Source organism: Lygodium microphyllum, chromosome 4 (assembly GCF_053477565.2).
Source record: "Lygodium microphyllum isolate KBCC chromosome 4, Lygodium_microphyllum_v1.1.10, whole genome shotgun sequence".
NCBI lineage: Eukaryota > Viridiplantae > Streptophyta > Polypodiopsida > Schizaeales > Lygodiaceae > Lygodium > Lygodium microphyllum.
In genome coordinates this window covers 86,187,545-86,199,524 of record NC_141138.1, presented here as the reverse complement: position 1 = coordinate 86,199,524, position 11,980 = coordinate 86,187,545, and positions in this window count along the sequence as shown.

Below are 11,980 nucleotides of genomic sequence, written 5' to 3'. Positions count from 1 at the left end.
TGGACACCCCTTGCCTAGGCTGGAACGGAGTTGTAGACTGCTGTGAGTCCAATGTCTAGGGAGTTGAAAGATCATATTCTAGGAAATGGATGGAAATTATTGTGCCATGTGATTGGGACTAGGTACTTCTATTGGAAAGAAGGGATACATAATTTCTCTTGTATGGGTAGGAGACAAAGATTAACATGAAGATAAATTAAGGAATTTGTTTGAACTTGTTTGTCAAATGATTGCTTGCTCTGTATTTGTGTCTATGCCATAAATTATGCAAACAAACCATGTTCCATAAAAGGCCTAATTAAGGAAGCTGATTTTGAATGTCACATATAAATGTGATAGGACCTAATTAGAAAACTAAAGCTATCAAGGGAAGCGGGTGGGTAGAACCCCAACGGGACTGTTCTACGGCGAGGTAGTCCTAGAGAATTGGGAGACTTCTGACAAGGTTATAGATTCGTACAACTTTTGGGTATTGTTAGGTTAGACCCCGATACATGCCGTTTTAGGAGACCAAAATGGGACTATACCCTATCGACAGAGAGGTTGAGTGGCACATCCCTCTCATTTTCCATTCTCTTTGAACCAAGTGCGGTATGGATATGCTTCAGCTTGGGTGCGTAAAGTAGAAAGTCCAAGACCAGCCGATGCTAGAATGTTGTCAAAGGAGACCTTGACCACTAGGAACCTAGATTTCAAGTCGACAATCCTACTGGGTTCGGCCACAAACGTTCTATTCGAGAGGCAGACTTAGGAAACCCTAGGCGACAAACCTCAGAATATTCCATGAGAGTGCTAGGCAGGGACACTTAGATTTATTTCTCGATGGATTGCTAAAACGTGCATGAAAAGCCAATAGGCGGGCACGTTATATCATATACCTCAATATGCATCTAACTACATCCAAATGAGAATTTCTAGGTATCTACATAAATTGACTAACAAGGCCAACAACATAACTCAAGTCTGGCCTTCTAATAGTCATGTAAATCAAACTCCCTACTATCGTCTCTACCTTTGGGACAACCATATACCATCATCACATCTGATCACCTCAATACCAAGAAAGTATCTCACCTCGCTCAAATTCTTCATCTCAAACTTCTTTTTCAAAAGGTCCTTGACTTTAGCATTCCTGATATCATTGTTACATGTAATAATCAAGCCATCCACATAGATGACTATGCTAACCAATCCCACATCTTCTTTTTTCACATAAAGTGAGTGATCAACATGAGAAACATAAAATCCAATGTTGACAAGATACTCTCCAATCTCATCAAACCATTCTCTAGGTACTTGTTTCAACCCATAGATCACCTTCTTTAACATGTACATATATGTGGGATACTATAAATCCTCATAACTTGTTGGCTGTTCCATATACATCTTTTCTTATAATTCACCATGCAAGAAGGTGTTTTTTGTTACAACTATATATATCATCTCTCACTTGACTTGGGTCTCACCTATATATACTAACTCTACATCAATATCATTCATTCTTTGGGAGCATGTCTTGTGTATCTCTCTCGTACTCTCTCTCTCTCGTACTCTCTCTCTCTCTCAACATGGTATCAGAGCTATGGATGCATAGCAACAATAAGGAAGATAAGTTGTTTCATTGTTTATACTTGATTGAATTCTTTGCACAAGTGATGATTTGATACATGCTCTCGAATCCTGTCAAAACAGCTTGTCAATCAGAGTTCTGGATCAAAAGTTATGATAGTTCAGGATTCAAGACAGCAATTCTGCTCGAATCTGCGATTCTTTATTTAAAACTGTATTTCTAATTACAGTTTGTTAATCCCCAATTACAGTTTATTAATCGCTCGTCTTCGTTAATGATGTTGATTACGACAAGCAAACATCTTGCTATTTTTAGCGATGTTTTATTATCGTTCACGTTATTTGCTCGATTGAAATAGCACTTTTCTTATATGCGTCATCTCGTCTTGCACGTTACGTCTCTCTATTTCGGGCTTTCTTTTTAGTCACTCAATACTTTTCGTCGTTCTTACGTGCATATCCCTATTTTGATTGTCATGCGTCTCAACTACGCTCGTCTTGATCATGGTTTGTAGATTCTGCGATCTCATCTTATTTGTTTTCTCTTGACATACAGGCATGGCCAATTGCGTAATTGTTAACAGATATCCGTCTTGCCAACGTTCGGTTCCCTTCTTCCAAGGACAAGGCTTTCCTGGGTGGAAAGCAAAGATGATGCTAATTCTTGAAGGTGACAAATTATTTGATATTGTTTTGGGCGACCTGTCTTGCCCAGTTCAACCTATTGATGTGATGAATAACAATTATGTGATTACTGATGGTCCATTATTTGAACAATGGAAAATTGATCATGCTGATTGGATTCGTCGTGACAAAGCGGCTCGTAGTTATATATTTTCTACACTTCCTAACTCACTTATGTTGGATGTCTTTCATCTGGAAACCTCTCATGCTATTTGGGAGTATCTTATCTCAACGTTTGAGAAGAAATCGGTCACCGAAATTTTATATCTCCAAACTTGTTTGAAGAATCTTCAATATAAGGTTGGTACTTCTATGCACTCTCATATCGAGGCTTTTAAAGACATTATCAATCAGCTTGGTGCTACTGGTGCTCCTGTTGCTAAAAATTAGATTGTTACTCAACTTCTTCATACCATCAAAGATCCTTTATATGACAATATCATCACTATTTTGTCTAACAAGGATGATATTCACTTTGACAAAGCATGTATATCTCTTATTGAATATTCTCAACGTCATGAGCATCATTTGGAAAATCTGATGCTGTTTTGGTCACTCGCGAACAAAGGGATTTTGATGCTGCTTTTGTTGCTCGCAAGCGTCCTGCTTCACGTTTTCAGCAGGGTGGATGCCCTAATCCAGGTAGTAAATCTTCTCGTCTTGCTTATCTTAACAAACATTGTTCTTATTGTGATAAGAAAGGTCACGTGGCTTCTGATTGCTGGGCACGCCAATATGATGAGGAGCATAGAGTTACTACAAAGCAACCTCGCTCATCCAAAAGTTTTCCTCCTTGTGATTATTGTGCACATACAGATCATCCATCTCGTCGTTGTTATAAACGCAGATATGATGAAGAACGTTCTCGAGCTTATATTGTTCAACAAACTACAACTGATGATGATCATACTCATCAGGAGCTCAATTTCGTCCATTATGATATCTCTCCAGAAAAGGTACTTCATGTTCATGATGGTTCTCTATTCATCGTTGATTCAGGTGCCACTGGAAACATGACATACCAATCGCAGTGGCTTCACAATTATCATTCTCTTCCTATCAAGAAGTTTGTTTACCTTGCGGATGATATGACTTGTCAAGTCAAAGGAGTGGGTGATTTATATCTGGGGACTGTTTCATCCACTAGAATATTAAGAGGAGTTCTTCATGTTCCAGATTTGCAAAGAAATCTTCTTTCTGTTGCTCGTCTAGTTGATCTTGGTTTGTTTGTTGGCTTTGATCATAATCAATGTCATATAGAGAAAGACGGGCATACTATAGCAGTGGCTCCTCGACATGGTAATCTATTTGAGCTATCATTGAACGATACAGTTGCAAATGTTGTTACTGCCCCTGGAGATGCAGATTGCAAATTATGGCATCAACGATTTGCACACTCCGATTTTGCCAAAATTCTTGATCTTCATCGTCATGGTCTTGTGCAAGGTATGGATCTTAAATCTCATCCACGTATGGGAATATGTGAGTACTGTGCACTTGGAAAACACCATCGTTCGCCTTTCCACACTTCTACTTCATCACATTCCTGTGCTCTCTTGGATTTGGTTCATACCGATATTTGCGGTCCTTTTCCTGCCTCAAAGTTTCAATATCGATATTTTATAACTTTCATTGATGATTTCTCATGGTACACACATGTCTATCTTCTTCGACATAAGTCTGAGGCTTTACCTATATTTAAACAATACAAGATAAGTGTGGAGCTTCAAACTGGATTCTCTATAAAGACGCTTCGCAGTAACAATGGCGGTGAATATGTATCCAATCTATTTGATGACTTCTGTAAGGATCAAGGTATTCATCATGAGTTTACAGTTCCTTATTCTCCTAAGCAAAATGGTGTTGCTGAGCGCAAAAACCACACGATTCTTAATGCTATACGTTGCATGCTTATACACTCTGGTTTGTCTCGAAAGTTTTGGACTGAAGCACTTCTAACAGCTGTTTTTATTCAAAATCATCTTCCAACTACTGCACCTGCTGGTAAAATTCCTATAACAATTTGGACAGGGAAGACACCTTCGGTCTCTCACTTTCGCACATTTGGCTGCATTGCTTATATTCATGTGCCCAAGGACACTCGACATAAGTTGGATCCTCCAGGTTTGAAAGTTATTTTTCTTGGTTATTCAGATCATTCCAAAGGTTACAAATTTTATGATCCTTCTTCTCAAAAGGTTATCATTAGTCGTGATGCTATATTTGATGAGAAGACTATGCGCACATGGTCATCAGATGTTTCAGATGATACACAGTCTTTGCTTAGTGCATTTCCTTACTTGCTTTGTGATTCTACTAATTCTGATGATCATAAACCTCATTCACCTCCATAGAAGATTGATGAAAATTTGGAGATCTATGTTGATCTTCCTATTGAGATAGAGCATGGATTCTATTCTATTGAATATGATGTCTTTAATGATGCTATGTCTGTCCAAGAGGATCCAATATCGTATATGGAAGCTATCAATTCATCTCAAAGGGATCAATGGCAAGAAGCTATGCAAGCTGAGTACGATTCTTTAATCTCCAAAGGTACATGGATTCTTACTGAACTCCCCCCAAATCGTATTCCTATCAAATGTAAATGGGTTTATAAAACCAAGACCAAAGCTGATGGCTCATTTGATAAGTTCAAAGCACGACTTGTTGCAAAAGGTTACTCACAGATTGCAGGAGTAGATTATCAAGAAACATTTTCTCCCGTTGTGCGCTCCACAACTGTTCGTATGATTTTGGCTTTTGCAACACTATTTGATCTAGAAATTCACCAAATGGATGTTAAAACGGCTTTCCTCAATGGAGATCTTGAAGAAGAAATCTATATGGAGCAACCTGAAGGTTTTATGATTGCAGGAAAGGAGCATCTTGTATGCCAGCTTCATCGTGCATTATATGGATTGAAGCAAGCCTCTCGTGCTTGGTATATTAAGATTGATCAGTTCCTCACATCTAAAGGTTTTGTTGCATGTTTTGCTGACCCAAATCTTTACATCAAAAGGGAGGACAAATATTTTATTATTCTCGCTCTATATGTTGATGATACTATTCTTGTGTCAAATAATATTGCTTTCTTGGATGCCATGAAGAAGCTTTTATCAACTGCATTTGAAATGGTGGATCTTGGTGAGATACATTCTTGTTTGGGTATTCAAGTTCAACGACACCGACAACAAGGCATTCTTCTTCTTCGCCAGACAAAGTTTATTAATGATATTGTTAAGAAGTTTGGGTTGACAAATGCGCACTTTGCCAATACTCCCATTCTTTCAAGCTCTACCAAGGGTACATCTACAACACGCAATGAAGAATCAGCCATTCATCAACCTTTTGCTAATCTTGTTGGTTGTCTTCAATTTATTGGTTTAAACACAAGACTTGATATTTTATTTGCAGCTAACTTTTTGGGACAGTATCTTTCTTCCCCTTCCACTATTCATTGGAGTGCTGCAAAACGTATTCTTAAGTACCTCAAGAGTACTAAGGAATTTGGTCTTATTTATCGTCGTCGAGAGGATTCTTCTTTATCTTCTTCAACTTCTCTTGACCTTATTGGATATACAAATGCTGATTGGGCAAGTTCACACTTATCCATGTGATCTACAAGTGGGAATTGTTTCTTTGTAAATGGATGTTTGGTTTCTTGGTCCAGCAAGAAATAACGATGTGTTGTGGTTTCTACAACTGAAGCCGAATATGTTGCTGCATCATTAGCAGCTCGCGAGCTAGTTTGGCTTCGACAACTACTTGCAGATTTGGGACATCCTTCATCATCTAGTACACCTCTTCGATGCGATAACCAAAGTGCTATTAGTCTTACCAAAGACTATATACAACATAGTAAATCAAAGCATATTGCTATTCATTATCATTATGTTCGACATGAAGTCAAGAAAGGTTCCATTATGGTGGAGCATTGTCCCAGTGATCAAATGGTTGCAGACATCTTCACAAAAGCTCTTAGTGAAGCTCGCTTTAGCTCATTAAGACATGCACTTGGTATTGTTCCAAGTTCTTGTCTCATTGATTGAGGCATGTATCATTGTATTCAAGAAAACTTTATAGTAAATCATTTTTTGTATCGTAGGTATGTGTAGGGGCTCGGGTTTTTCCCTTGTTCTCCCCAAGGGTTTTTTCACTCGCAGCCAGAGACCTTTGTTTGAGTGGGGATGTTACAACTATATATATCATCTCTCACTTGACTTGGGTCTCACCTATATATACTAACTCTACATCAATATGATTCATTCTTTGGGAGCATGTCTTGTGTATCTCTCTCGTACTCTCTCTCTCTCTCAACATTTTTTGCATCCATTTGCTACAAAGTCTAACATTCGGCTATTTCCAAAGTAATTACACATCTAACAATTGCCATCCTAGCAACTCATTGAATGTCTCTCAATAATCTATGCCATATGTTTGAGCATAGTCTTTTGCAACCAGCATCACCTTATATGTGCTAATAGACACATCTGCATTATGGTTAATTTTGTAGACCCACTTATAGCTAATGTCTTTTTTTACCCTTAGGCAATGGTGTTAGATCCCAAGTATTATTGGCTTCTAATGTAGCTATCTCCTCATCCATTGCTACATCCCAATGAGCATAACCAACAACATCCTCAAAACAAGTGGGCTCAATCTCATCAATCACATTTACCATATAAGCATAATTATGAGCTACATTACCTTCAAAACCAAATATTTTAATAGGTTGTATAACCCTACTAGACCTAAATCTCATTGGATCACTTAGTGGACCTTTTACATTACCATGTGCTCTATGTACAACTAGTGTCCTAATTGAAGGGATACCAAGCTCATCATCCAAACTTTCTAAACCATTATAATCTTCATCAAACCCTAAATGACTAGTAGATGCATCATTACCAGTTGACGCTTTCTTTTTTCCTTTATCTTTACCTATAACACTAGTAGATACATCTAAAGATGTGAAACTACTCCTTAGTCTAGGAGACTAAGGGCTAACTGTAGATGTAGTATCAAATGATGTTTTTGGTCCACTAAGACTCCATGATTTTTTATTTTCTTTATGCATATAATTATCATCATCATCATTGCTATCCAATGCATCACCACTAGATGTATACAAACTGCTCATCTCATAAAACATAACATTCTTGCTCACTCTAAACTCACATGTGATAGGATTATAGCAATGATATTCTTTTTTCTCTAAAGGACATCCAATAAAAATACATTTTTAAGCCGTTGGATCAAGCTTCTTTTATAGCTTATTTGGTATATGAACATATGCAATATAACCAAACACTTTCAAGTATGACATATTAAGCTTTTTATGTATAAAGCATTCTTTGGGGATCATTTCATGAATTGCAACTATGGGAGTACTCTTCATAATATAGATAGTAGTATGAATAGCTTCAGATAAAAAATGTTTTGGCAAAAAAATTTTGACCATCAATACCCATACAACTTCCATAATACCCATGCAACTTCTATAATATTTCTATTTTTTCCTTCTATAACCCCATTTTTCTATGGGGTATTCTTGTATGTAAACTATTCCTTTATCCCATGAGACCTCAAGAAGTCACTGAACTCGTTAAAGAGATAATCTCCCCCCCCCCCCCCCCCCCATCTAATGTCAAGCACTTAACTTTCAAGCTTGTTTTTGTTTCAATAATAGCCTTGAAATTTCTAAAGTGCTCAAATACATCAATCTTTTCCTTCATGAAATACCCCTACTTTTCTTAAATGATCATCAATAAACGTGACAAAATATTTGCTGCCACTAAGAAATATATTCTATGTATATCCCCAAATATCTATATGTACGACATCAAGTATATTTCGACTCATATCTCTATCATGTGAAAAAGGTTATCTTGTCTGCATACCAAACTGAGATGTTTCACACACTATGAAATTCTTTAACACTAAAAGCAAGCAACCCTATAACCAACCATTTGGACTATATTAATTTCAACCTTTACACATTTGCATGTCTAATATATTTGTGCCATATTTCAATGTCTACAACCACTCCTTTGCCTTTAGTATACATAGCAACATTCATAGCACGAATTTCAATATTTAAGGTGAGGCCAACTCTACTTTCTCTTGTGACTAACCTACACTTATTATTAAATTCTTTCACAAAATAACATTTTGTATTGAATCAAACTTGCAACCCTTACTCTACCATTTGACCAAACAGACACCAAATTATTGTGATGGATGATATATCTAATACATCTGATAAACTCTTTGTTCGACCATCATGAAAGGACAAGAGAACTTTTTTAATGTATAAAATTGGGTGGCATGAATAATCAGTTATTTGCACATAACCTAGATTTTCTAAATCTTACATCTCTCCAAATCATTCAACATGGTTAGTCATATGATTAGATGCAATTAAATCAACATACCATACATCATCATGTGTCTCCTTTCCTATAACATCATTCATCATATGTTGCATAGCAAATAGATATGCATTTATATCTTCATTCTGTCATGAAGACGATGCATAATTTTCTTGCTACAATTTATCACTGCAGGTATCATCCTTCTTAGCATAACACTAGACTGCAATATGACTTGTTTTGCTACAATAATGACAAATAGTACAAAAGTTTCTAGAACTTGTGTTCTGCCATTTGCCTCTTTCTTTAGAGCTCCCCCTACCTCTAAAGTTTCCGTGGCACTAGCATGTTATCACTACTAATTTAACATGTTTTGCAGGTTATCACTAGCATGTGCCACACCATTGTCTCTTAAGGAGAATTTGCTACACTCTCTTTCTAAATTTGAGTAAAATGCTTGGACTTGTATACCACTTTTTTTAAACAAGCCATCCTCCATGTTGATCTTCAATGATCATGAGAGAGATCAACTCTTCAAAAACTAAGAACACCTTCCATACATATAAAGAAGTGACAAATGATTTTCAAGGTTTCTCATTATTGAGACCAAAATTGTAGATGAAACCATTGCATCAATATCTGCTAAGTTCTCAAAAATTATCCAAGCTTCATGTGAAGTTTATGTGTTTTTTATATGTCATAGCATAGTATTATCAATGATTGCAAATAGCCAATACATCACATTTTTGCCTTTTTTGCATTCCATTTTTTTCATACCTTTAATTCTTCTACAATCGTAGGATTACTTAGCTCCGTCTTCAATAGACTTCCCTTTCTTAACCTTAGTGAGTTTAGCCTACATGTTTTGCATAGCTATCTTGAGTCATTGAATGCCACTTTGGGTAACTAAAGATTTCTCCTTTTAGTAACCTTCTCCTTTCCCTTGTTCAAGCTTCCTACTCTCCAATCAAATTATTCTTTTACCTTTTCTCAACTATCTTTATCATGTTTGCATATAACTTATTCATAGGATAGTCAGAGGGCTGCAGCATAGGATTCCTTCTTCTTTTTTATTGCAATCTCCATCCGTTTCACTTCTTTCTTTGATTCCTTTATCACAACAAGGATCGTAGTAGCTACATCTTGCTTTGTCATGCCTTTTGGAGCTTTTTTAAAAGCCTTTTTTTTTTTCTTTTCTACCTTGCTTTTGAATCTCATTCCTCTGAAGATGAACTTATCTCATCTTCTTCTCTCTATCTCCTTTCCTTTCTCTTAGTATTCTACCTCCCTTAACTTTCTATTTGTGGAGGACTGTTCTCTACACTTTGTGGAGCTGAAACTCTCCTAGGTGGATGAGGAGCATCAAGTGGAATTGGAATTTCCACTAAATATGGTGTTTTGTGAATCATGCCCAGCTATGTTAATTATGTTGTTAGAGCATTGCCATAATTGATTGTACTTTCTTTAGCATTTGTAAATGTAATTTTTTCTTGAAGGAATATCCTTTGAATTTTTGAGCTTATGATTGATTCATAAACTACATCCAACATAAATCATTCAAGTCTTGCTTAGCTATCCTACCTATTAGAACTTCTTTTATGAAGTCTTTGGGAATCTTGGCTATGTAAAAACTTGTTATGTTATAGGTAAGCATATGATGAGAAACTTATGCATTGACTCTAAGATCTTTTATGGAATGGCTATGAACAATAGTCCATATTGATTGGCGTTAGGCTTTTCATCCCATCTTAATGTTATATTGATGATTTTTACTACATTGTCATATTTTCCAAACTTGTATCTAATATCTAGGGCATGCTCTACTAGCTATTGAATGAGTATAAGGGATAAGATATGACTTGGCATTATGATTATAGTTTTAAATAAAGTCTATAAAAGTAGATATTTGAGTAGGTCGACTTATTACCTTACCATAGGTTTGGAGTTGGTACTAATCCACACTTTGTCATGTCATAGTGTTCTATAAGCTTCTCAAAGTTGTCCAGCAAATCAAAATTCTAGATTTTGAATCCTAGAAGGATGATTGCAAGCATCCAAGTTAAAATGTTGGATTGGCAATTCACAAGATAAATAGTAGATTACAAAGCAATGATGGGTTTGTAAAGAGACTAGTAATATGGAATTCCTTCTATGATGTTGTAACTATAGTGGTAAGTTAATACTACACACAAGAATGATAAATTAAAGAGAAGTGGTCTCATAGTATTAAGGGTCATCTCTTTGAGGGGTACATTTATAAGAAATCATTCATATCAAGTGCATTCAAATGAAAAAATTTGTCCTTTCAATTAAGTGTCCGAGTCATTGTCCAACCACACAATTTTGTGTTTATGAGTCCAAGTCTTGAAACCTAATTCACTTGTGTGACATTTTATCTTCAAATATATGTCTTCTGAGTTCACTCTATGTCTTCAAGCCACCATAGCCATGCTCTAGATCCATTCTTGTGATAAAGAGAAGACCCACAACCAAAGAGTCAATTCCTTGTGAAAGAATCATTCCCATTGGGCACAACAATATCTCTATGGTCAAGTTAAATGTTTGTAGGCTCACTTTAAGGAGTGGAAGAAGATCCTCTAGTGTGATAAAACTTGTCCTATGTGATGATGAATATGACAATGATGATGTTCATTGGGTGGAAAAAATCCATATGGTGTAAAGTTAACAACACCTTGAGTCACCTTGAGTCGCATGAGGGGACAATTTTTACTCCAATCATACTGACCATCAACGACACACCTCAAGGCTCCTTGGCCATCACCTTGAGTACATTGGCTACTCACCTCAAGCCATTATCCATTGCCATTACCTAGATACATTGGCTCATCCCAAGCTTCATCACACCTGTGAGCCCTCTCCATCTCCATCATGGTGAGGTATCATATTAAGAATAATAATTGTAATAGCACAATGTCATAGAAAACAATGCATGAGTTGCAAGATCTATTCTCTAATGATTTCATAAGTGAAACATGGATGTGATAAGTCAAATATAAAAGCTTACCTCTTCTCAACTAGAGATCGTGCAGTATGAGATGCCTCCTCCACCAACAGACCCGGAGGAGTCGTCTTAGTAGTTGTCCGAAATTCATATCCATGCACACCACCATCTAGTCTCCCCATGGGAAACCTAGGACTTACTTGAAACATGGGAATCTCAATTCTACTTCACAAGGGAAGCATGGACAAGTCACCCCTAACAACAATCTAATGTCTACCTAAGAAAGACCACTCTGTAATCGATCAAAGGCAGGAGTGAGGTTAACACTGCACTTGGTACAAAGAAAGTGAGAGATGGGGGAGAGTGTAGCTTGATCCCCCTATCCATAAGG